General features: G+C 26.8%; 13 non-coding genes across 13 annotated transcripts; 5 read left to right on the top strand and 8 right to left on the bottom strand.

Annotated features, from left to right (window-relative positions):
• Positions 1-4,714: 4,714 nt before the first annotated feature.
• Trnak-cuu (transfer RNA lysine (anticodon CUU)) lies at positions 4,715-4,787 on the top strand. Its single transcript has one exon. It is a non-coding gene; the product is annotated as a tRNA-Lys (tRNA).
• A 1,269-nt stretch (positions 4,788-6,056) lies between these two features.
• Positions 6,057-6,129, top strand: Trnak-uuu (transfer RNA lysine (anticodon UUU)). The gene has a single exon. It is a non-coding gene; the product is annotated as a tRNA-Lys (tRNA).
• A 1,118-nt stretch (positions 6,130-7,247) lies between these two features.
• Trnad-guc (transfer RNA aspartic acid (anticodon GUC)) lies at positions 7,248-7,319 on the top strand. The gene has a single exon. It is a non-coding gene; the product is annotated as a tRNA-Asp (tRNA).
• A 167-nt stretch (positions 7,320-7,486) lies between these two features.
• Positions 7,487-7,560, top strand: Trnan-guu (transfer RNA asparagine (anticodon GUU)). The gene has a single exon. It is a non-coding gene; the product is annotated as a tRNA-Asn (tRNA).
• A 2,309-nt stretch (positions 7,561-9,869) lies between these two features.
• On the bottom strand, positions 9,870-9,943 carry Trnan-guu (transfer RNA asparagine (anticodon GUU)). Its single transcript has one exon. It is a non-coding gene; the product is annotated as a tRNA-Asn (tRNA).
• Positions 9,944-10,111: 168 nt separating this feature from the next.
• Positions 10,112-10,183, bottom strand: Trnad-guc (transfer RNA aspartic acid (anticodon GUC)). The gene has a single exon. It is a non-coding gene; the product is annotated as a tRNA-Asp (tRNA).
• A 7-nt stretch (positions 10,184-10,190) lies between these two features.
• Trnai-aau (transfer RNA isoleucine (anticodon AAU)) lies at positions 10,191-10,264 on the bottom strand. Its single transcript has one exon. It is a non-coding gene; the product is annotated as a tRNA-Ile (tRNA).
• Positions 10,265-11,294: 1,030 nt separating this feature from the next.
• Trnak-uuu (transfer RNA lysine (anticodon UUU)) lies at positions 11,295-11,367 on the bottom strand. The gene has a single exon. It is a non-coding gene; the product is annotated as a tRNA-Lys (tRNA).
• A 1,245-nt stretch (positions 11,368-12,612) lies between these two features.
• On the bottom strand, positions 12,613-12,685 carry Trnak-cuu (transfer RNA lysine (anticodon CUU)). The gene has a single exon. It is a non-coding gene; the product is annotated as a tRNA-Lys (tRNA).
• Positions 12,686-17,030: 4,345 nt separating this feature from the next.
• Positions 17,031-17,103, top strand: Trnak-uuu (transfer RNA lysine (anticodon UUU)). Its single transcript has one exon. It is a non-coding gene; the product is annotated as a tRNA-Lys (tRNA).
• A 4,209-nt stretch (positions 17,104-21,312) lies between these two features.
• Positions 21,313-21,384, bottom strand: Trnad-guc (transfer RNA aspartic acid (anticodon GUC)). The gene has a single exon. It is a non-coding gene; the product is annotated as a tRNA-Asp (tRNA).
• Positions 21,385-21,391: 7 nt separating this feature from the next.
• On the bottom strand, positions 21,392-21,465 carry Trnai-aau (transfer RNA isoleucine (anticodon AAU)). Its single transcript has one exon. It is a non-coding gene; the product is annotated as a tRNA-Ile (tRNA).
• Positions 21,466-22,478: 1,013 nt separating this feature from the next.
• On the bottom strand, positions 22,479-22,551 carry Trnak-uuu (transfer RNA lysine (anticodon UUU)). Its single transcript has one exon. It is a non-coding gene; the product is annotated as a tRNA-Lys (tRNA).
• Between the last annotated feature and the right edge of the window lie 1,171 nt (positions 22,552-23,722).

Consider the following 23,722-nt stretch of genomic DNA (forward strand, 5'->3'; position numbering starts at 1 on the left):
TCCTTGTGACGATGTAATGACGTAACCATGCATGCTTTAATGATATCAAAAAGGGCTCGTCCAGGATTTGAACCCGGAACCTCTCGCACCCAAATCGAGAATCATACCCCTAAACTTTTGCTTGGATCAACTGATTCTGCGTTCAATATTTATAATATTACTTATTTACTAGTAAGTTCATACTATTTTCATAGTGTATATGAAATGAAACATGCTAATTATTAGTATGTTAATCCAATAAAGTAAAACTTTTTAGTTGTTTGCTATGTATAGAATACAATATTCAAAAACAAAATAAACTGTACCAGATTCAGATGACAACAACTCAATAAATACTTAACAGAGTTAGAAAATATTAACTTTTAAACATTAAGTTGGTAAATCTATGACATCTAATAAGTTATTTAAGTTTTCCCTTAACTTAAATATTTAAAACAGAAAACAATTTTTGAAGTAAATTTGTTTGTGATGTTAACCTACTGATAGTATTTTCATAACTTTTTTAAATTGCACAGGAATTTTTTAAAAAGTAATAAACTATAACTAAAGTAAATATAAGTTTGATATAAAAAATTTAATATGTACATAATTTATTTATTTCCAACGGCAATAGTTTCTTAGATTCTACTACAACTTATCATTTTGTTCTAGTAAGTTAAATTACATAAACAAATTTTGTAACTGTAATTTTTGATTAAATCTAGTTTCAAATGTGACCAAAAATGTTATTTAAAACTACCGTCTTGCATTTAAGGCCACTGTAAAAGTAAATCAAAAATTAGTAAGCTTATATCACTATGTGCCGATGGTATATAATTTATAGAAATAAACTATTTTAAAACAATAAACAACAACGCTTTTAAAACCCTCTGTTTCCCACGATAACATTGTTTATTCGAGGGAGTTAATGTATTTTCAACTTGTATATATAAATATATAAAGGCGGTTGCTTTTTAATTAGTGTTACTTTTTTAAAAACCATTGGTCGCTATACGATGTTTCTGGGGCTGATTTGTTCCATTCGTTTTAATTTGAAAATTTCCGTCCGTCGATGCGAAGTTGGAAAAAGTTATTCTCAAAAAATAAGAGACGCGGAAACCACTTTAACTCTACTACGAAAGAATCTATAAGTTCAAAGCTCAACACATTATCGAGCAGGGTTCAAAAATATATTTCAATCAAGAACCGTTAGTGTATATTTTATAATATAATTGTGTGAACTTACCTCACTATTGAAATTTTTTTATATTAATTAAACCAGAAATTTATGTTTTAGTTAATAAATTTTAAATGTCTTATTCGGAAATTTGCAATAAATCAACTAAGTCAATAAATATATTCTCTGTACAACAAATCGTCACTAGAGCAACAAGTAAGGAAAAAGACGCAACTCGAAATTAAATTGACACCAACGCAGATGATAACTAAACTATATTACTAAATATTTATATGTTTTTAGTTAAATTAAAATGCAAAGTGTAATTTATTTTTTAAGTTACAGAGAAAATAATTATTTGGTACACAACACACATAAATTATTTTAAAATCTTAAACTTTAAGATTTAAGTAAACAATATAAGCTGTATCGTCCACTAAATTAGTTAAATTTAAATAAAAACTGGATTTGAATAACTATAAAACGTACAGTTTTGACAAACGCCACAACAACACCCTTTATATTACGTCATGATACACTTTAGGTGTAATTTACTTTTTTAAGTTACACAGAAAATAACTATTTGGTACACTCATAAATTGTTTTAAAATCTTGGAGCTTTAAGAAGACAATATAAGCTGTGCCTTACATTAGTTAAGTCAAACAAAAACTGACTTTGAATAACTATAAGACGCACAGTTTTGACACCACAACATCATCCTCTTTATTGCGTCATAAATACATGTTTAATGAATAGAATGCGAACAAGATATGTTTACATAAGTGGATCGTTGGTCTAGGACAATGCACACAAGTTTACAAAGATGCTCATATTTTAAACCACTTTTTATTTACTACTTAAGTTAGATTAAGTTTAGTTTATGCATAAATGTCTAACATTATTGTACCTAAATGTAATTTCTAAGTGTGTTCAGAAACATTTAAAAGAATATATATGACATAAATTAAAATAGTTTTTGTTATGTACACATTTTTATTTTTCAAATAATGGTTTTAGGCAAGTGAAGTTAATTGTTATGCATTGCATACTAATATAAACAATTACTGCTCGTTGAAACTACCAATTTAATACAAGCTAGATTCAAGGATGGTTTATTTATTAAGTTTGTAGTACATTGTGAATCAAATAAGTTCAAATTCAATTTTATAAATAACTAAACATTGCTACAAACTTAGACTATGACTATTTGAAGACTTTAAATCTCTGGCCAATTTAGTCTTTTTTTCAGTTATTTACTTGAATTGCTTTTTGTATACAAAAATATCAGGCTAGTTTTTTGTCACTAAGGCTGGATTTTTTTCTTTAAAGAGTGGCAAATTAAATTTATGATATATGTTTTGGTCAATACACAGTGTTGGTTTGAATTATAATGTATGTTAATTTTAAATCTTGCAGCTGATACAATTTGAAATACTGTTTATACTACTGTATATAAGTGTGAATAATCAGTGTTGCCAAAAAACTTGAGTCCCGGTAAATCTTGGAATCTGAAAATTTATACTTAAACAATCTGAAAAAAGTTTGAAGTTGAGAATTTTTGAAAAACCTGGAATTTCAAACAAGTTTTACAAGTAAAGTAATGAAATTTTAATTTGAAACAAAAATTTACCATATAGTTATTTTTATTAAAAACCACATTTAAAGTAGCTTAAGAGCATCTTTTTAAAATTGATATTATGTTTAAAAGATTTTTTTTACCTTTAGTTTAATTTTATATTGAAAACAGAAAAAAAAAAATTGTACTTTCACAAACTTTATGTTGGTGCATTGCACCTTTGCTTTTAAAATCTATTTACTTATTGCTGTACTTTGCATTGGAACTAAACTTAGAAATTCTTCTAAAATTTCAAATTTAGTCTCAGATATCAATATATGTTTTCACAGTGCTCTCATCTTAACAGATTGATTAAAGTCCTAATTTGATTTATGCTGCTTTATAATTTTCAGGCATTTCTTAAACACGACTTTTGTTGTCAGTAAAGAAATAAACAAAAATCTTATACTACCGTCAACATAAACTCTTTAAGAAAATTAAAATTCTAAACGGTATCTTCTTTTTAGTAATTAGTTTTGCTACTTTATAACTTGCCTTAACTTTTTCTTCAATCAGTCTGTAGGTACTGAAGATAATCATGTGCTTTGTTGGAACTAACTTAAGTAATTTGCTTTTTTTTTTTCGTTTCTTGCAATAACTCCTAAATAACGTTTTTCAATGCTTATAACTCGTCTTATATTTCACATTTACTCTTTTCAAATGCAAGTTTTTTATTGCAGATAAAGAATTGCTATAATTCTTAATAGAAAGTTAGTTATTCTTCTTCATTAAAGGCTTAATAAGCTTTTATACTTTTGTTAAAAGTGTTTAATAAACCGTAATTGTCCATTGAAACTGACTTGTAATACTTATTTTGATTTATATTTAATTCACTGTTAATAAACTTCGTTATTTCTTTATTTTGTGAACTTTCTTTTAAACAGGGTTGCCAAACAAGCAGGCTAGTTTAAAAGTTTGAAGAATACAGACTAGGTTAAACCTGTTTAAGACATTTTTTTTAAGACTCAGGTGTGTGTGTGAAACTTTTATTTTAAACACTTTGAATTCTCAGAATAGTTTTTACAACCGTAATGTAGTTTAATAGTTGCATTTTTCTTTCTTGTCTCTTTAGATATTGTGTACTTTTTTATAATGATGATATTTCAAATAGGTATTTAAGCTTGATTAAGACTAAGTTTTATGTTTTTTCAACTTTTAATTAACTTGGCTGGTTTGATATAACTTAGACATTTTGCTGTTAAAGTGGCAACCATGTAAAATACTAATTAATTACTAATAACGTATTTTATTAATGTATTTGAGAGTTAATCATGTTAAAAATTTGTTTTAGATTTTTACATAACAAATAGGTATTAGATTTATTTAGTTAATTGATTACTGAATTTTTAAAAGATTGTAAACTATTTTAGACGCAAATTTTATTTTTTTAAATAAATATTTTTAGAAACATGAAAAAAGGGTTTATAGTACAAACAAGGCATAAAAGTGACCTCTAAAATATTTTTAAGCTTGAATTTTTATACAGAGTTAGGTTATAAGTAAAATTACAAAATATTAAGTTTAACCTATTAGTCTTTAAGAAAGTACATATTTTATTAAGACTTAAGTACATTAGTCAATGTAAATTTTATTCTATAAAGTATTTATAATTTAAATAGACATTCTCTGTATATCTAAAAGTAATTTGAAATATCAAAGTGAATAAAAGTAAAACTTTCACTAGTAAGACTAAAAACAAAATATTATTCAAATGTCACTAAAACTAAAACTGCGGCCCGCGTAGACTTTGAAAAGTTAAAATTTGACCCGCGAACACTAACTGCCTGCCGACCCCTGGTCTAGGTGTATAATTCTTGCTCTGTAAGCGAAAGGTCCCGGGTTCCATTCCCGGGCGAGCCCTTTTTAAAGGCAGTGAAAGCATTATTACGTCAGTACATCGTCACAGAGGCTTCATAAAATGTATTCAGTTAATTTCGAACGTGCCCGGCTGGCTCAGTCGGTAGAGCGTTGGACTCTTAATCCAACGGTCGTGGGTTCGAGCCCCACGTTGGGCGCACCTTTTTATCATTTAATAACAGCTCTAAAATTTTTTTTTAGTTGAATTTTGTAGCAATACATTTAATAAGAATTTTTGCTTTTAAAATTGAATAACATATTAACCATTAAAACTGTATTCAATGGATTTTGTTTGGGAAAATGACACATTAGTGTTAAAAGATTAAATATTTTTAAAGGAAAAATCATTATAATTACTCTTAAAACTAATTTAGAAGCAGTTTTGAATACGTTTTAGTCATAAACTATTATATTCAAAAACTGCTTTTTGTGTCTTATGGTTAATAGTAACTTAAATTAAACATAACAGCAATGAAATTATACAAAAATACGTATTACGTCATACCAGAATAGTTGATTTCAAACAAAGTTATTAACATAGTTTTTAAATAAATTGTTTTTTGTGATGTATGCAGCCAGTTTGTAATTTATTTCTTTTGTTTAAAGATACTGATTTTTCAACGTTTGCAATTTAGATTTTTTCCGCATTGCATAATTTGAATCTATTTTTTAAACTGTATTTGTTTTTCGTTCTTTTTAATGTTTTCCGGTGAATTTTCAAATTAACTTTGTTATCTAAAATGCACGAAGAGACTTTTTTGCAAGGGTCGTTTTTTTTTTTTATAAATGAGTTTTCTTCTTTTTTTTTACTATCACTTTTACCCCAAATCCTTACCCATGGTCGATAACTTAAATTATTTATTTATTTCTCATTTCTTTGAAATTATCACTGTTACCCCCAACCCTTACCCTTAGTCAGTCACTTTTTTTTAGTCTTCTTATTATAATTTTTTATTATTTTTTTACTATAACTATTACCCCTAACTTTTACCTTCGGTTGGTTTTCTAGTAATATTATTATTTTTATAAAATATTTTTTTTACTATAACTATTACCCTTGGTCGTTTTTCTATTTTTGTTATTTTTACTAAGTATCGTGCAAAAATGTCACTCGTGCAAAAAGGTCTTCGTGCACCTTTAACTCGTCCCCATTTTTTAAGTAGTAAAGTAGTTGTTATTTTTAGTGTTTATAATCGAGTACCAAGTTTAATGTTGAAATATAGTGTTGAACTATATTAGAATGAAAATTAAAAAAAAAAGAGTTAAAGATAAGTTGTTTTAACTTACAAAACTATCAACAAATTGATATACTTAGTTTAATGGTACATCAGTTAAGATTTCGGCTTTTATAAACTCATATGTCGTTAGTTGTGCATTATGACGTAATAATCAGTTTTATATTCACAATAATCAATCTTTTAGCGTGAGCCTGGCTAGCTCAGTCGGTAGAGCGTTGGACTTTTAATCCAACGGTCAGGGGTTCAAGTCCCCTGTCAGGCTTCTTTTGTTTTATAAAATTGATTAAATTAAGGTTTTTATTCAAATATTATTGAAGTTTTTAAATAAACAAAAATATAATGTCTTAGTTAGCTCTACTTGTATTTAATTCATGATGATCAGTATATTTTTAATAAACTTATAGGATCAAAAAAATAATAATAAAGTAAAAATTTTGTAATTAAAGTAAACTTAACTGGTATATATTTATTTGATAACTTATGAAAAATTATCCATTTGTTTTAAGAATTAGATTTATTAAAAGAAATCTTTTTTTTTTTAATATCATTCTACATTGGAAATAACTTATAAAACAAAATGCAATAAGTACATATTAAACCATTTAGCTGTAACTACAAACTAATCAAGAAAGCAATAACTTTAACTTTTAACTCTAGTTAAATTAGTTTAGCTGGTTTAAATTACTACCTTACTATTTGTTGCTAACTTTTTTTTTCACATATAGTTACAATATAAATCTCTATAAGAATTAATCAATATGAATATCTAAAAGGAAAGTATTTTTTGTTTAGTAAAGTAATGATACAATTATTTTAAAAATATTTAATTTTCAACTTATCACACAAAGTTTTGAATGAATTGTTTTAGAACAAAAGTCTACTATATTTTAATATTTTTTAATTTTTATCAAATTAAATATAAGCGCAATTAATTGTAAACAGCCATAAAAAAATTTTTAAATGTAAATTTTACTATATAAAAAAGGTAAATAACTTGCAATATATATATATATATATATATATAACTACTATATTATTTATATAAACTTGTATATATAAATAGACAAAAGCATTATTAAAACTTAATCTTATATTAAATAATTCTACAAGAAAACGGGTTGTGAAGCATTAAGTTTAAACCAAAGCATAAGTTTGGTAAAATTAACTTAACCTTAAGATTTCAAACTTAAGATTTCTAATTTGATAAACTGAGTTTTATCAAAATAAATATTTATGGTATTGTTACGTCATAAAACGCTAGTCAGAGATATAATGCTGAGGAATGCAGCTTTAACGTGTGGCCGGTTAGCTCAGTTGGTTAGAGCGTCGTGCTAATAACGCGAATGTCGCGGGCTCGATCCCCGTACTGGCCACATCTCTTCCTCGTTAGTATAGTGGTGAGTATTCCCGCCTGTCACGCGGGCGACCGGGGTTCGATTCCCCGACGGGGAGATTTTTGCATACTAATATTATTAAAGTTGGTATTGTTCTTATTTATTTTTTTCAACAACAATTTTGATAACATAAGGTATATAAAATATTTTATATAGTTTTCTAACAAGTGTTAGACTAAAAAGAGTTTTCAGGTATATAAAGTTAATAATGAGCCATCTCAACAGGTCTTCGTGGCGCAATCGGTTAGCGCGTTCGACTGTTAATCGAAAGGTTGGTGGTTCGAGCCCACCCGAGGACGTTCTTTTCTTTGTTAAAATATTTTTACACTGAGCATATTTTCTCACATTCACACTTTTACAATAGTTTTAAGTTATTTTAAACATCCGGTTCTTATACATAAGTGTTTCTTATCTTTTTTGTTCTTCAAAAAGTTCGTTTTAAATTACTTGTTAACCGTAAATACAAACTCAGTACTAAGTAGTGATGTACCGGACTCACTACCCGGGTCCGGCCGGATATTGCCATTTTTGTCTGATATCCGGATCCGGCCGGACTCTAATTAAAAAAAAAAGTCCGGATCCGGTTCCGGCCGGATTCTAATTTGAAAAAAAAGTCCGGGTCCGGTTCCGGCCGGATTCTAATTTGAAAAAAAAGTCCGGATCCGGGTCCGGCCGGATCCTAACAGAGATCCGGCCGGACCCGGATCTAGTTAGTAAAAAAGAGCATATTGAAAAATTATTTTTTTAAAATCAAACCCTGTGTTAATTAATAAGAGTCATTTTCGTCACCTAAAATTAAACACCTACCCCGATTGGCTCATTTTGTACACGTGACTAATTTACACTTGTTTATATTTAAACTATGAAATAAACATTTTAGAAATGCAACTCTTTACAAATGTTGTAAAATTGAAAACTTTGGAATGAATACTTGCATTATTTGTTGTTTAAAGTCGAGCTCAGAGAATATTTAGAGTTAATACGGTTGAATGTACGAGCCAATGAGAATCATATGACGAAATGTCTCAAACTAAATACTGATGCAACAAAACATCAGAACATGACAGGCAGTTTATATGTAAGCAGTTAGTTAGTTTTGTGAGCAGCTTGAAGCAACAAAATATCTTGAACTTTTTGTGAATGCTTATTGTAAGTAGTGTTTTGTTTTAAAAGTGAATATTTCAACTGGTTTTTTATTGTTTAAATATTTAAGCCAGGTTAATAGTTTAATAGTTTATTAAAAATTTTACAGTTTCTTGTTTACTAAAAGTTTTATTTAATTTTTAGTTTTTTGTTTTAAGTCTTTTGATATAGATTTAAATAGCTTCCACTTTTTAAAGTGTTACCAAAGTAATTAATAATTTTGTATATGCTAGTATTTCTTGTTGTGTTTCATATAAAAGATTCATCACTCAAAACTGTCGTGTCTGATTATAGAAAGTAGTCTCAGTTAGAATTTAGTATTTGTTAGATATTAATTAAATAAGGTAGGATTTAATTATGATGGGTAGTGCAAATAAGTTAAGTGTGCCACAATCAGTCCACAACTTTACTACCAAATTGTCAACCTTTGCTAGCTGTTCTACTGATTATTATATTAAAGTAATTTTTTCAGTTTTTAAAAACCTCATTCTAACGCAGACTTGTTTATACTCACTCAAGCTAGTTTTATTGACTTAAACAGTGGCAACCCTGCTAGTTTGGAAATTTTTGGGAATTTTATAAAATCTTGGACTGCCTCAGGCTAGTTTAGTTTTTTATAAAAACTCAGGCTAGTTTTCTTTTAGATTTTGAATGAGTTTGAGCTGATCCAGTTTTCAATATTTTGTAATTTTCTAGTGTATTTTGTTCATGAACTTGATTTCAGATTTTTAATTGTAAATAACACCTAAATTTGTAAACCTTGTGGCTAGCTGTTCTACTTATTATTAGATTAAAGTTATTTTTTTTAGTTTTTAAAAACCTCATTGTGACTTAGGCTAGTTTATACTAATGATGTACCGTACTCACTATCTGGGTCCGGGTCCGGCCGGATATTGCCATTTTTGTCTGATATCCGGATCCGGCCGGACTCTAATTTGAAAAAAAAGTCCGGATCCGGTTCCGGCCGGACTCTAATTTGAAAAAAAAGTCCGGATCCGGTTCCGGCCGGATTCTAATTTGAAAAAAAAGTCCGTATCCGGTTCCGGCCGGATTCTGATTTGAAAAAAAAGTCCGGATCCGGGTCCGGTACATCACTAGTATTAAGTAACTAGTATAAATATTTTTTATAGCAGGGTTTCCCAAGTTCATTTTAGTAAACGCTTTCTTTTTATTTATTAAAACTAGCTGCCTTACTATTATTGTACCCTGATAGTCAAATTCGACTACTTAATTTATTTACAAGAAAACCTATTTTATATACTATTATCCGCTTTAATACTAGTTACTTAATACTGAGTTTGTATTTACGGTTAACTAGTAATTTAAAACGAGCTTTTTCAAGAACAAAAAAGATAAGAAACACTTATGTATAAGAACCGGATGTTTAAAATAACTTAAAACTATTGTAAAAGTGTGAATGTGAGAAAATATGCTCAGTGTAAAAATATTTTAACAAAGAAAAGAACGTCCTCGGGTGGGCTCGAACCACCAACCTTTCGATTAACAGTCGAACGCGCTAACCGATTGCGCCACGAAGACCTGTTGAGATGGCTCATTATTAACTTTATATACCTAAAAACTCTTTTTAGTCTAACACTTGTTAGAAAACTAAATAAAATATTTTATATACCTTATGTTATCAAAATTGTTGTTGAAAAAAATAAATAGATAACAATACCAACTTTAATAATATTGGTATGCAAAAATCTCCCCGTCGGGGAATCGAACCCCGGTCGCCCGCGTGACAGGCGGGAATACTAACCACTATACTAACGAGGAAGAGATGTGGCCAGTACGGGGATCGAACCCGCGACATTCGCGTTATTAGCACGACGCTCTAACCAACTGAGCTAACCGGCCACACGTTAAAGCTGCATTCCTCAGCATTATATCTCTGACTAGCGTTTTATGACGCAACAATACCATAAATATTTATTTTGATAAAACTCAGTTTATCAAATTTGAAATCTTAAGTTTGAAATCTTAAGGTTAAGTTAATTTTATCAAACTTATGCTTTGGTTTAAACTTAATGCTTCACAACCCGTTTTCTTGTAGAATTATTTAATATAAGATTAAGTTTTAATAATGCTTTTGTCTATTTATATATACAAGTTTATATAAATAATATAGTAGTTATATATATATATATATATTGCAAGTTATTTACTTTTTTTATATAGTAAAATTTACATTTAAAAATTTTTTTATGGCTGTTTACAATTAATTGCGCTTATATTTAATTTGATAAAAATTAAAAAATATTAAAATATAGTAGACTTTTGTTCTAAAACAATTCATTCAAAACTTTGTGTGATAAGTTGAAAATTAAATATTTTTAAAATAATTGTATCATTACTTTACTAAACAAAAAATACTTTCCTTTTAGATATTCATATTGATTAATTCTTATAGAGATTTATATTGTAACTATATGTGAAAAAAAAAGTTAGCAACAAATAGTAAGGTAGTAATTTAAACCAGCTAAACTAATTTAACTAGAGTTAAAAGTTAAAGTTATTGCTTTCTTGATTAGTTTGTAGTTACAGCTAAATGGTTTAATATGTACTTATTGCATTTTGTTTTATAAGTTATTTCCAATGTAGAATGATATTAAAAAAAAAAGATTTCTTTTAATAAATCTAATTCTTAAAACAAATGGATAATTTTTCATAAGTTATCAAATAAATATATACCAGTTAAGTTTACTTTAATTACAAAATTTTTACTTTATTATTATTTTTTTGATCCTATAAGTTTATTAAAATTATACTGATCATCATGAATTAAATACAAGTAGAGCTAACTAAGACATTATATTTTTGTTTGTTTAAAAACTTCAAATATATTTGAATAAAAATCTTAATTTAATCAATTTTATAAAATAAAAGAAGCCTGACAGGGGACTTGAACCCCTGACCGTTGGATTAAAAGTCCAACGCTCTACCGACTGAGCTAGCCAGGCTCACGCTAAAAGATTGATTATTGTGAATATAAAACTGATTATTACGTCATAATGCACAACTAACGACATATGAGTTTATAAAAGCCGAAATCTTAACTGATGTACCATTAAACTAAGTATATCAATTTGTTGATAGTTTTGTAAGTTAAAACAACTTATCTTTAACTCTTTTTTTTTTTAATTTTCATTCTAATATAGTTCAACACTATATTTCAACATTAAACTTGGTACTCGATTATAAACACAAATATGGGGACGAGTTAAAGGTGCACGAAGACCTTTTTGCACGAGTGACATTTTTGCACGATACTTAATAAAAATAACAAAAATAGAAAAACGACCAAGGGTAATAGTTATAGTAAAAAAAATATTTTATAAAAATAATAATATTACTAGAAAACCAACCAAAGGTAAAAGTTAGGGGTAATAGTTATAGTAAAAAAATAATAAAAAATTATAATAAGAAGACTAAAAAAAAAGTGACTGACTAAGGGTAAGGGTTGGGGGTAACAGTGATAATTTCAAAGAAATGAGAAATAAATAAATAATTTAAGTTATCGACCATGGGTAAGGATTTGGGGTAAAAGTGATAGTAAAAAAAAAGAAGAAAACTCATTTATAAAAAAAAAAAAACGACCCTTGCAAAAAAGTCTCTTCGTGCATTTTAGATAACAAAGTTAATTTGAAAATTCACCGGAAAACATTAAAAAGAACGAAAAACAAATACAGTTTAAAAAATAGATTCAAATTATGCAATGCGGAAAAAATCTAAATTGCAAACGTTGAAAAATCAGTATCTTTAAACAAAAGAAATAAATTACAAACTGGCTGCATACATCACAAAAAACAATTTATTTAAAAACTATGTTAATAACTTTGTTTGAAATCAACTATTCTGGTATGACGTAATACGTATTTTTGTATAATTTCATTGCTGTTATGTTTAATTTAAGTTACTATTAACCATAAGACACAAAAAGCAGTTTTTGAATATAATAGTTTATGACTAAAACGTATTCAAAACTGCTTCTAAATTAGTTTTAAGAGTAATTATAATGATTTTTCCTTTAAAAATATTTAATCTTTTAACACTAGTGTGTCATTTTCCCAAACAAAATCCATTGAATACAGTTTTAATGGTTAATATGTTATTCAATTTTAAAAGCAAAAATTCTTATTAAATGTATTGCTACAAAATTCAACTAAAAAAAAATTTTAGAGCTGTTATTAAATGATAAAAAGGTGCGCCCAACGTGGGGCTCGAACCCACGACCGTTGGATTAAGAGTCCAACGCTCTACCGACTGAGCTAGCCGGGCACGTTCGAAATTAACTGAATACATTTTATGAAGCCTCTGTGACGATGTACTGACGTAATAATGCTTTCACTGCCTTTAAAAAGGGCTCGCCCGGGAATGGAACCCGGGACCTTTGGCATACAGAGCGAGAATCATACACCTAGACCAACGATCCACTTATATGAATATATCTTGTTCGCATTCTATTCATGTACCATGTATTATGACACAATAAAGAGGACGATGTTGTGGTGTTTGTCAAAACTGTGCGTCTTATAGTTATTCAATGTCAGTTTTTATTTTATTTAAATAATGTAAGGCACATCCTATATCGTCTACTTAAAGCTACAAGATTTTAAAACAATTTATGAGTGTACCAAATAGTTATTTTCTGTGTAATTTAAAAAAGTAAATTACACCTTGCATTTAATTTAATTAAGTATATATAAATGTTTAGTAATTTAGTTTAATGATATAAACTTACTAATTTATCATTTACTTTTAATACAGTGGTCACTTGATAACATTTCTGTTCACACTAGATTAACAATCAAAAATTACAATTACAAAATTTGTTTATATTTTTCAACTTACTAGAACAAAATGGTAATTTATAATAAAATCTAAGAAACAATTTGAAGTTGGAATTAAATAAACTATGTACATAATAAATTATATATGCAAATATTATATTTATTTTAGTTATAGTTTTTGCATTTTACAAAGTTCCTGTGCAATTAAAACAACGTTATGAAAATACTATCAGTAAGTTAACATCCCAATAATCTTAATCAAATTTATTTGCAAAATACATTTCTGTTTATAATAGTTAGGAGAATATTAATTTATTATAACTTAAATAGTTTACTAGATGTCATAAACTAACCAATTTTATATTTAAAGTAATCACTTTGTAATTCTGTTAAGTATTTATTTTGTTAATGTAGTCTGACTCTGGTATAGTTAAATTTATCGTTTAAAAAAGTAAGTACTATAACTAAAATAACTATAAAATCGGCATATAAAATTTAATATGTAAATAGTTTATTTATTTTCAACGTCAAATTATTTCTTATTTTTTACTATAACTTATAATTTTGTTCTAGTAAGTTAAAAAATATATACAAATTTTGTAATTGTAATTTTTGCTTGTTAATCTAATTTCTTATGTCAACAGAAATGGTATTAAGTGAGTAAATGTACGCATTTATTTAAGACTGTCTTAAAAGTAAAACATAAATAAGGAAGTATATATCATTAAAATAAAATACTAAATATTTATATATCTTTAGTTAAATTAAATGCAAGGTGTAATTTACTTTTTTAAATTAGACAGAAAATAACTATTTGGTACACTCATAAATTAGTTTAAAATCTTAGAACTTTAAGAAGACAATATAAGCTGTGCCTTACACTAGTGTTAACTCAAATAAAAACTGATTTTTAATAACTATAAAACGCACAGTTTTGACAAACACCACAACATCATCCTCTTTATTGCGTCATAAATACATGTTAAATGAATAGAATGCGAACAAGATATGTTCACATAAGTGGCTCGTTGGTCTAGGGCAGTGGTCGGCAGGCAGTTGGTGCTCGCGGGCCAAATTTCAAGTTTTCAAAATCTTCGTGGGCCACAGTTTTAGTGATATTTGAATAATCTTCTGGCTTTAGTTTTGGTCACACCAGAGATTGTTTTAAATTTATTTACTTTATTACTTTAAATGAATTTTAGCTACACATAGAATGCCTATTTAATATATAAATATCTATTGGAATACAATTCACATTGTTTAAAATAGTTAAGTCTTAATAAAATATGTACTTTTATAATGAGTTAAACTTAATAAGTTATTTTTATTATTTTACTTAAAACCTAGCTATGTATAAAAACCGAGCTTGAAAAACATTTATAGGTCAGTTTTATACATTTTTTTATATTATGAACCGGCTTTCTATATTTAGAAAAATGTTAATCTTTCGAAAATAGTTATTGCGTCCTAAATAGTTTGCAGTCTTTATAAAATTCAGTATTTAGTTAATTAAATAAAATTAAAATCTATTTATACTGTAAATAAGCTAAATCTAATTTTTTAACATAATTAATGCTGGAATACTTTAATAAAATACATATTTAGTAATTAATCAGTCTTTTACACAGTTGCCACTTTAAAAGCAAAAATTTTTGAATTATATTAAAACTTAAAATAGCTAAAAACTTTCTGTTAATCAAGCTTAAATACACAACTAGAATGTCATATCATAAAAAAGTACAATATTTAAATAGACAAAAAAATTACAATTAGTTAACTACACTACAGTCATAAAAACTATTCTGAGAATTTGAAGATTTATTCAAAGTATTTGAAATAAAAGTTTAAGATACACCTGAGTTTTATAAAAATTTCTTAAACAGCCTTAACCTAGTCTGAGTTTAAAATTAAGAAACTAGCCTGTTTGTTTGGCAACCCTGTTTAAAATAAAGTTCACAAAACAAAGAAATATTGAATTTTATTAACAATGAATTGATTATATAACTAAAAAATTATTATAATTCATCTTGAATGGACAGTTAAGTATTTTAACATTTTTAACAAATGTATAAAAACTTATTAAGCTATTAATGAATTAGAAAAATCTATTTTTTATTGAGCATTATAGCACTTCTTTATCTGCAATAAAAACATTGCATTTAAAAAGAGCAAATGTGAATTATAAGACGAGCTATAAGAACTATAATACGTTAGTTTCGAGTTATTGCAAGAAAAAATATCGCTAAGTCCGTTTTAACAACGCACACGATTATTTTCAGTAACTACAGACTGATCATAATAAACTGTTAAGGCAAGTTATAAAGTAGCAAAAGTAATTACTAAAAAAAGATACCGTTAAGAGTTTAAAATTTATTTAAATAATTTGTGTTGGCGTTAATAAAATTTATGTTTATTTCTTCAATATCAACAAGAAGTCGTGTTTAGGAAATGTCTGAAGATTATAAAGCCGCTTAAACCAAAATAGGACCTTAATCAATATGTTAAAATGAGAGAGCTGATACAACAGATATTGCTTATTTAGATTTTTTTAAGGGTGGTTTAACTAGTTTTGACATTTTTTTAGAATTTCTAGGTATAGTTCCAATACAAAGCACAGTAATAGGTGAAGACATTTTAAAAGCAAAGGTGCAATGCACCGATATAAAGCTTTTAAAAGTACAAATTTTTGATTCTATTTTTAGTATAAAATTAAGTTAAAGGGTAAAAAAAACTGTCTTAAATAATATAGAAAAATTTAAAAGATACTATTAAGCTACTTTAAATGTGTTTTTTAATAAAATATTTATATGGTAGATTGTTTGTGTCAAATCAAAATTTCGTTACTCTACTTGTAAAAATTGTTTAAAATTCCAGGTTTTTTCGATAATTCTTAAATTCAAGGCTTTTTCATATTTTTAAAGTATAAATTGTCAATTTTTTTTTTCCGGGAATTTTAGGCAATACTAATTGTTCAAACTTATATGTATATAAGTATATAAGTTATTAAGTTATTGTATAAAAGTATATACTGTTTTAAATGTGTCTATACACACTTAGATATTAGATGTAGAAACAATAATGTTATAAAGATAATCATAAACTAAATTTTATTCTAATTAAGTAGTTAATAAAAAGTTTTATTTAAAATATGAGCATCTTTGTTCATTGGTGTGCATGAGAGTTTATTTAAAATGCAAAGAAAACTTCTAAAAAATCAAAGGTTTCAAAACCAAAACAGAATAACCTTATTTCTTTTTATTATGTTACTTCAAATGTTTTTCTGCAAACTAAAATATTACATTAATAACAAAATATCTGTAATAGAAGCTCAGGTATAAAAAAGTGCAAATAATTGAACTGTAAAGAAATGACATTTTAGTTAGTTACTGTGCATTACTTTTGTACAAAACGGAAAACATTTGCATTTAGTTTGTTTACCAAGTAGGCATTATACAATTATCTTACTAGTTCAAAGCACTTTTTACATTTTTTTTTCAGAAAATAATTTGTTGTTGTAAGAAGAAAGTTATTATGAAATTGAGAAAATAATATCTAGTATAATGCTAACCTGTCTTTTTTAAGCTAAATCAGTAAAGTCTTTTAATTGTTTCAAAATGTTATACAGGAACTTAAAACTAAATTAATGAAACAAATTTCACTTAAAATATATTTTTGCTCAGCGGGCCACATTTGCATGCTTGCGGGCCGCAAAATTTTTTTTCGCGGGCCGCATTCCATTCAAAATAAAAACGTGCTCGCGGGCCGCAGATTTACCCTTCGCGGGCCGCATTTGGCCCGCGGGCCGCAGTTTGCCGACCCCTGTTTTAGCGTGAGCCTGGCTAGCTCAGTCGGTAGAGCGTTGGACTTTTAATCCAACGGTCAGGGGTTCAAGTCCCCTGTCAGGCTTCTTTTGTTTTATAAAATTGATTAAATTAAGGTTTTTATTCAAATATTATTGAAGTTTTTAAATAAACAAAAATATAATGTCTTAGTTAGCTTTACTTGTATTTAATTCATGATGATCAGTATAATTTTAATAAACTTATAGGATCAAAAAAATAATAATAAAATAAAAATTTTGCAATTAAAATAAACTTAACTGGTATATATTTATTTGAAAACTTATGAAAAATTATCCATTTGTTTTAAGAATTAGATTTATTAAAAGAAATCTTTTTTTTTTGAATATCATTCTACATTGGAAATAACTTATAAAACAAAATGCAATAAGTACATATTAAACCATTTAGCTGTAACTACAAACTAATCAAGAAAGCAATAACTTTAACTTTTAACTCTAGTTAAATTAGTTTAGCTGGTTTAAATTACTACCTTACTATTTGTTGCTAACTTTTTTTTTCACATATAGTTACAGTATAAATCTCTATAAGAACTAATCAGTATGAATATCTAAAAGGAAAGTATTTTTTGTTTATTTTCTATTTATTTTTTCTATTTATTTTTTTCAACAACAATTTTGATAACATAAGGTATATAAAATATTTTAACTAGTTTTCTAACAAGTGTTAGACTAAAAAGAGTTTTCAGGTATATAAAGTTAATAATGAGCCATCTCAACAGGTCTTCGTGGCGCAATCGGTTAGCGCGTTCGACTGTTAATCAAAAGGTTGGTGGTTCTAGCCCACCCGAGGACGTTCTTTTCTTTGTTAAAATATTTTTACACTGAGCATGTTTTCTCACATTCACACTTTTACAATAGTTTTAAGTTATTTTAAACATCCGGTTCTTATACATAAGTGTTTCTTATCTTTTTTGTTCTTCAAAAAGTTCGTCTTTAAATTACTAGTAAATACAAACTCAGTATTAAGTAACTAGTATTAAAGCGGATATACCAAGATAATAGGGTGGCAAAAAAACCTGGAGTTTTGTAACAAAATTGTAAAAAAATTACATAATAAAATTACTTTTTAATTTGCATTTCCATTGTTTTGAATGTCGTGTAAAGTCAGGTTACAAGAACCCATTTGAGGCGAATTTAATTAATTTTCTTGAATTTTATCTTCTAACATCTTAAAATCTTATATTAAATTCAGATAAAAATATCTGAAATCAAAACTCTTCTTCTTTACTGAAATTAATCAATAAAGCTTTTAAAATATTTTCTATAGCAGGGTTTCCCAAGTTCATTTTAATAAACGCTTTCTTTTCATTTATTAAAACTAGCTGCCTTACTATTATTGTACCCTGATAGTCAAATTCGACTACTTAATTTATTTACAAGAAAACCTATTTTATATGGTATTTCTGAAAAACACTTATGCTAGAAATACTTACAAAGTTAAAGAAATATTTTTCAGATTATTTTGGACTACTTCTATTTTAAAAATCGTTTTAGAATCTAATAAATCAATTGTTTTAGAAGATGTATAAACTTATGTTACTAAATTGTCCCTAAAGTAAGTAAAAAAAATGTAAGGTTTGCTAGATGAATGACCCAAAAAATTAAAAAAAAATTTTTTTATTGAAAACTGCTAAGAAAAGTTTGTTAAAACTACTAACTTAAATTATCAAACAAAACTTATAATTTGTAGGAATCAAATACTAAAAAGTAAGAGTTGTTTTTAAACGATTATTTAGATACTTAACTTTATATTGTTTAAAGAGATCAAATTTTGATCTATGCAAAAACACTTAAATCTCCTCCCACCAAATGGCATAACTTGTGTAGTAAACTGAATACATATATTTGGTTCGGAGTTTTAAATGCATAATTTTAAAGGATCATTTATTTTTAAGACTTAAGTTTGTAATTTAGAAACTTATTATTTAAATATCCAAGACTACTACGGTTTAACCTACCTCAGGGTGGCCAAATGATTTTGGTAAATTTGACAACGTTTTCAGAATTTCTTTAGGTTTTGCAAGTACATCATTTTTTGTCCATTCTGAGTACTAAGTTAATCTTAACTTAAAAAATGTATTTCATGATAGATTTATAATACTTAAACGATAGAGTGCAACTATTATTCAATCTTTGTTTTATATTATAGCAACCTATCCTAATATTTTGAATCAATTTCGTTTAAATTTTCTCATATGATTGTTCAAAAGCCTTTATGTTGATAAATAACATAAAAGCCATACAATCTAGATTAAATTTGTTTTTAGTTTTAATTTGTTGTTTTTGATTATTTTCAACAACCTATTTAATTAAATAATAAGTTCGGGTTGTCACAAAGCCAGGAAAAACAAGTAGAAAGTACAAAAGTCAGGAAAAGATGGGGGCTTTTGAAAATGTTAGAAGTTTGATGTAAATACGCTTTAAATAAAAAAAGTTTATCATCACTAATAACTGCATTTTGCTAATACTATTTTCTAAAAAACATTTCTTTTGCAATTCATCATTTTTTCAGGGTCAAATGAGTTTTTAAAAAACTAAAAGCTTTTAAGTCTTTAGTTATGTATTTTTTAGTAGGATTTAATTAAGAGTTTGATTTAGATAAGTCAGGAAAAAAATTTCAGCTCGATCTGTGGCAAAACCGTATTTAAAATTTGCAACATTTAATATAAAATACATTAAGCATAAAACATTGCATCAGACATTTTTACTCGGCTCTGCTCTCAATTTTCTCTTAATCTGAACTCTATTCAGTTAGACCAATCAGAAAAAGGTTTTTGTTGACTGACTTGACTTGACATTCAAAACAATGTAAATGCAAGTAACAAAGTAGTTTTAATAGTTAAGGTGATAATTATACTAATAGTTTACCGATTACTAATTAAAACTTCGACACACTTTTCTAAGTCTAATAAAGATAAAATTTACATTTTTTATTATATCAAAGTTGTTAATAAGCTAAGATTTTAAAAATACCAGGTTTTTTTTACAATTTTTGTACAAAACTCCAGGTTTTTTGCAACCCATCTTGGTATATCTCAGGGTTGCCACTTTACCTGGAAAAACCTGGATTTTGACAATTTAAGCAAAAATAACCTGGAAAAACCTGAAATTTTTATTAATTTTAACATTTTCAGTAGTAAAGTTTCGATTTGCCACGAAAAATCTATCATATGAATAAGATTTTTTTGTCATACTCAAAAATGTTTTATATTAAAAAAATATTTTGAGTAACTTTACAGTATCTTTTCAATGTTTTTATACTATTTAAGACAGTTTCTTATAAAGAAATTAACTTTAAACTAAAAATAGACCCAAAAACGTTTACTTTTAAGCCTGGAAAATTTTTTGAAAAAACTAATGGCAACCCTGATATCCGCTTTAATACTAGTTACTTAATAGAGAGTTTGTACTTACTGTTAACTAGTAAGTGGCCGAATTTTACTATCAGGGTACAATAATAGTAAGGCAGCTAGTTTTAATAAATGAAAAGAAAGCGTTTATTAAAATGAACTTGGGAAACCCTGCTATAAAAAATATTTTAAAAGCTTTATTGATTAATTTCAGTAAAGAAGAAGAGTTTTGATTTCAGATATTTTTATCTGAATCCAATATAAGATTTTAAGATGTTAGAAGATAAAATTCAAGAAAGTTAATTAAATTCGCCTCAAATGGGTTCTTGTAACCTGACTTTACACGACATTCAAAACAATGGAAATGCAAGTTAAAAAGTAATTTTATTATGTAATTTTTTTACAATTTTTGTACAAAATTCCAGGTTTTTTTGCCACCCTATTATCTTGGTATATCCGCTTTAATACTAGTTACTTAATACTGAGTTTGTATTTACGGTTAACTAGTAATTAAAGACGAACTTTTTGAACAACAAAAAAGATAAGAAACACTTATGTATAAGAACCGGATGTTTAAAATAACTTAAAACTATTGTAAAAGTGTGAATGTGAGAAAACATGCTCAGTGTAAAAATATTTTAACAGAGATAATAACGTCCTCGGGTGGGCTGGACGCTGGAACCACCAACCTTTCGATTAACAGTCGAACGCGCTAACCGATTGCGCCACGAAGACCTGTTGAGCCGGCTCATTATTAACTTTATATACCTAAAAACTCTTTTTAGTCTAACACTTGTTAGAAAACTAGATAAAATATTTTATATACCTTATGTTATCAAAATTGTTGTTGAAAAAAATAAATAGATAACAATACCAACTTTGATAATATTAGTATGCAAAAATCTCCCCGTCGGGGAATCGAACCCCGGTCGCCCGCGTGACAGGCGGGAATACTCACCACTATACTAACGAGGAAGAGATGTGGCCAGTACGGGGATCGAACCCGCGACATTCGCGTTATTAGCACGACGCTCTAACCAACTGAGCTAACCGGCCACACGTTAAAGCTGAATTCCTCAGCAGTATATATCTGACTAGCGTTTTATGACGTAACAATACCAAAAATATTTATTTTGATAAAACTCAGTTTATCATACAACTTTGAAGTCTTAAGGTTAAGTTAGTTTTATCAAACTTATGCTTTGGTTTAAACTTAATGTTTCACAACCCGTTTTCTTGTAGAATTATTTAATATAAGATTAAGTTTTAATAATGCTTTTGTCTATTTATATATACAAGTTTATATAAATAATATAATATTTATATATATAGTGCAAGTTATTTACCTTTTTTATATAGTAAAACTTACATTTAAAAAATTTTTATGGCTGTTTACAATTAATTGCGCTTATATTTAATTTGATAAAAAATTTAAAAATACTAAAATCTAGTAGACTTTTGTTCTAAAACAATTCATTCAAAACTTTGTGTGATAAGTTGAAAATTAAATGTTTTAAAAATAATTGTATCATCACTTTACTAAACAAAAAATACTTTCCTTTTAGATATTCATATTGATTAGTTCTTATAGAGATTTATATTGTAACTATATGTGAAAAAAAAAGTTAGCAACAAATAGTAAGGTAGTAATTTAAACCAGCTAAACTAATTTAACTAGAGTTAAAAGTTAAAGTTATTGCTTTCTTGATTAGTTTGTAGTTACAGCTAAATGGTTTAATATGTACTTATTGCATTTTGTTTTATAAGTTATTTCCAATGTAGAATGATATTCAAAAAAAAAAGATTTCTTTTAATAAATCTATTTTTTAAAACAAATGGATAATTTTTCATAAGTTATCAAATAAATATATACCAGTTAAGTTTACTTTAATTACAAAATTTGTATTTTATTATTATTTTATTGATCCTATAAGTTTATTAAAATTATACTGATCATCATGAATTAAATACAAGTAGAGCTAACTAAGACATTATATTTTTGTTTATTTAAAAACTACAATATTATTTGAATAAAAATCTTAATTTAATAATTTTTATAAAACAAAAGAAGCCTGACAGGGGACTTGAACCCCTGACCGTTGGATTAAAAGTCCAACGCTCTACCGACTGAGCTAGCCAGGCTCTTGCTAATAGTTTGATTATTGTGAATATATAACTGATTATCACGTCATAATGCAGAACTGTCGACTTATGAGTTTATAAAAGCTGAAATCTTAACTGATGTACCATTAAACTAAGTATACCAATTTGTTGATAGTTTTGTAAGTTAATATAACTTATCTTTAACTCTTTTTTTTTTCCATTCTAAAATAGTTCAACACTATATTTCAACATTAAACTTGGTACTCGATTATAAACACTCAAAATAACAACTACTTTACTACTTAAAATATGGGGACGAGTTAAAGGTGCACGAAGACCTTTTTGCACGAGTGACATTTTTGCACGATCTTAAATAAAAATAACAAAAATAGAAAAACGACCAAGGGTAATAGTTATGGGTAATATTAAAGTAAAAAATAATAAAAAATTATAATAAGATGACTAAAAAAAAAGTGACTGACTAAGGGTAAGGGTTGGGGGTAACAGTGATAATTTCAAAGAAATGAGAAATAAATAAATAAATAATTTAAGTTATCGACCATGAGTAAGGATTTGGGGTAAAAGTGATAGTAGAAAAAAAGAAGAAAACTCATTTATATAAAAAAAAACGACCCTTGCAAAAAAGTCTCTTCGTGCATTTTAGATAACAAAGTTAATTTTAAGTTCACTGGAAAATATTAAACAAGAACGAAAAACAAATACAGTTTAAAAAATAGATTCAAATTATGCAATGCGGAAAAAATCTAAATTTTAAACGTTGAAAAATCAGAATCTTTAAACAAAAGAAATAAATTACAAACTGGCTGCATACATCACAAATAACAATTTGTTTAAAAACTATGTTAATAACTTTGTTTGAAATCAACTATTCTGGTATGACGTAATACGTAATTTTGTATAATTTCATTGCTGTTATGTTTAATTTAACTTACTATTAACCATAAGACACAAAAAGCAGTTTTTGAATATATTAGTTTATGACTAAAACGTATTCAAAACTGCTTCTAAATTAGTTTTAAGAGTAATTAAAATGATTTTTCCTTTAAAAATATTTAATCTTTTAACACTAGTGTGTCATTTTCCCAAACAAAATCCATTGAATACAGTTTTAATGGTTAATATGTTATTCAATTTTAAAAGCAAAAATTCTTATTAGATAAATTCAGTAACAAGTAAATGTATTGCTACA

The sequence above is a fragment of the Thalia democratica genome, chromosome 8 (assembly GCF_965202585.1).
Source record: "Thalia democratica chromosome 8, ktThaDemo2.hap1.1, whole genome shotgun sequence".
NCBI classification, from domain to species: Eukaryota; Metazoa; Chordata; class Thaliacea; order Salpida; family Salpidae; genus Thalia; species Thalia democratica.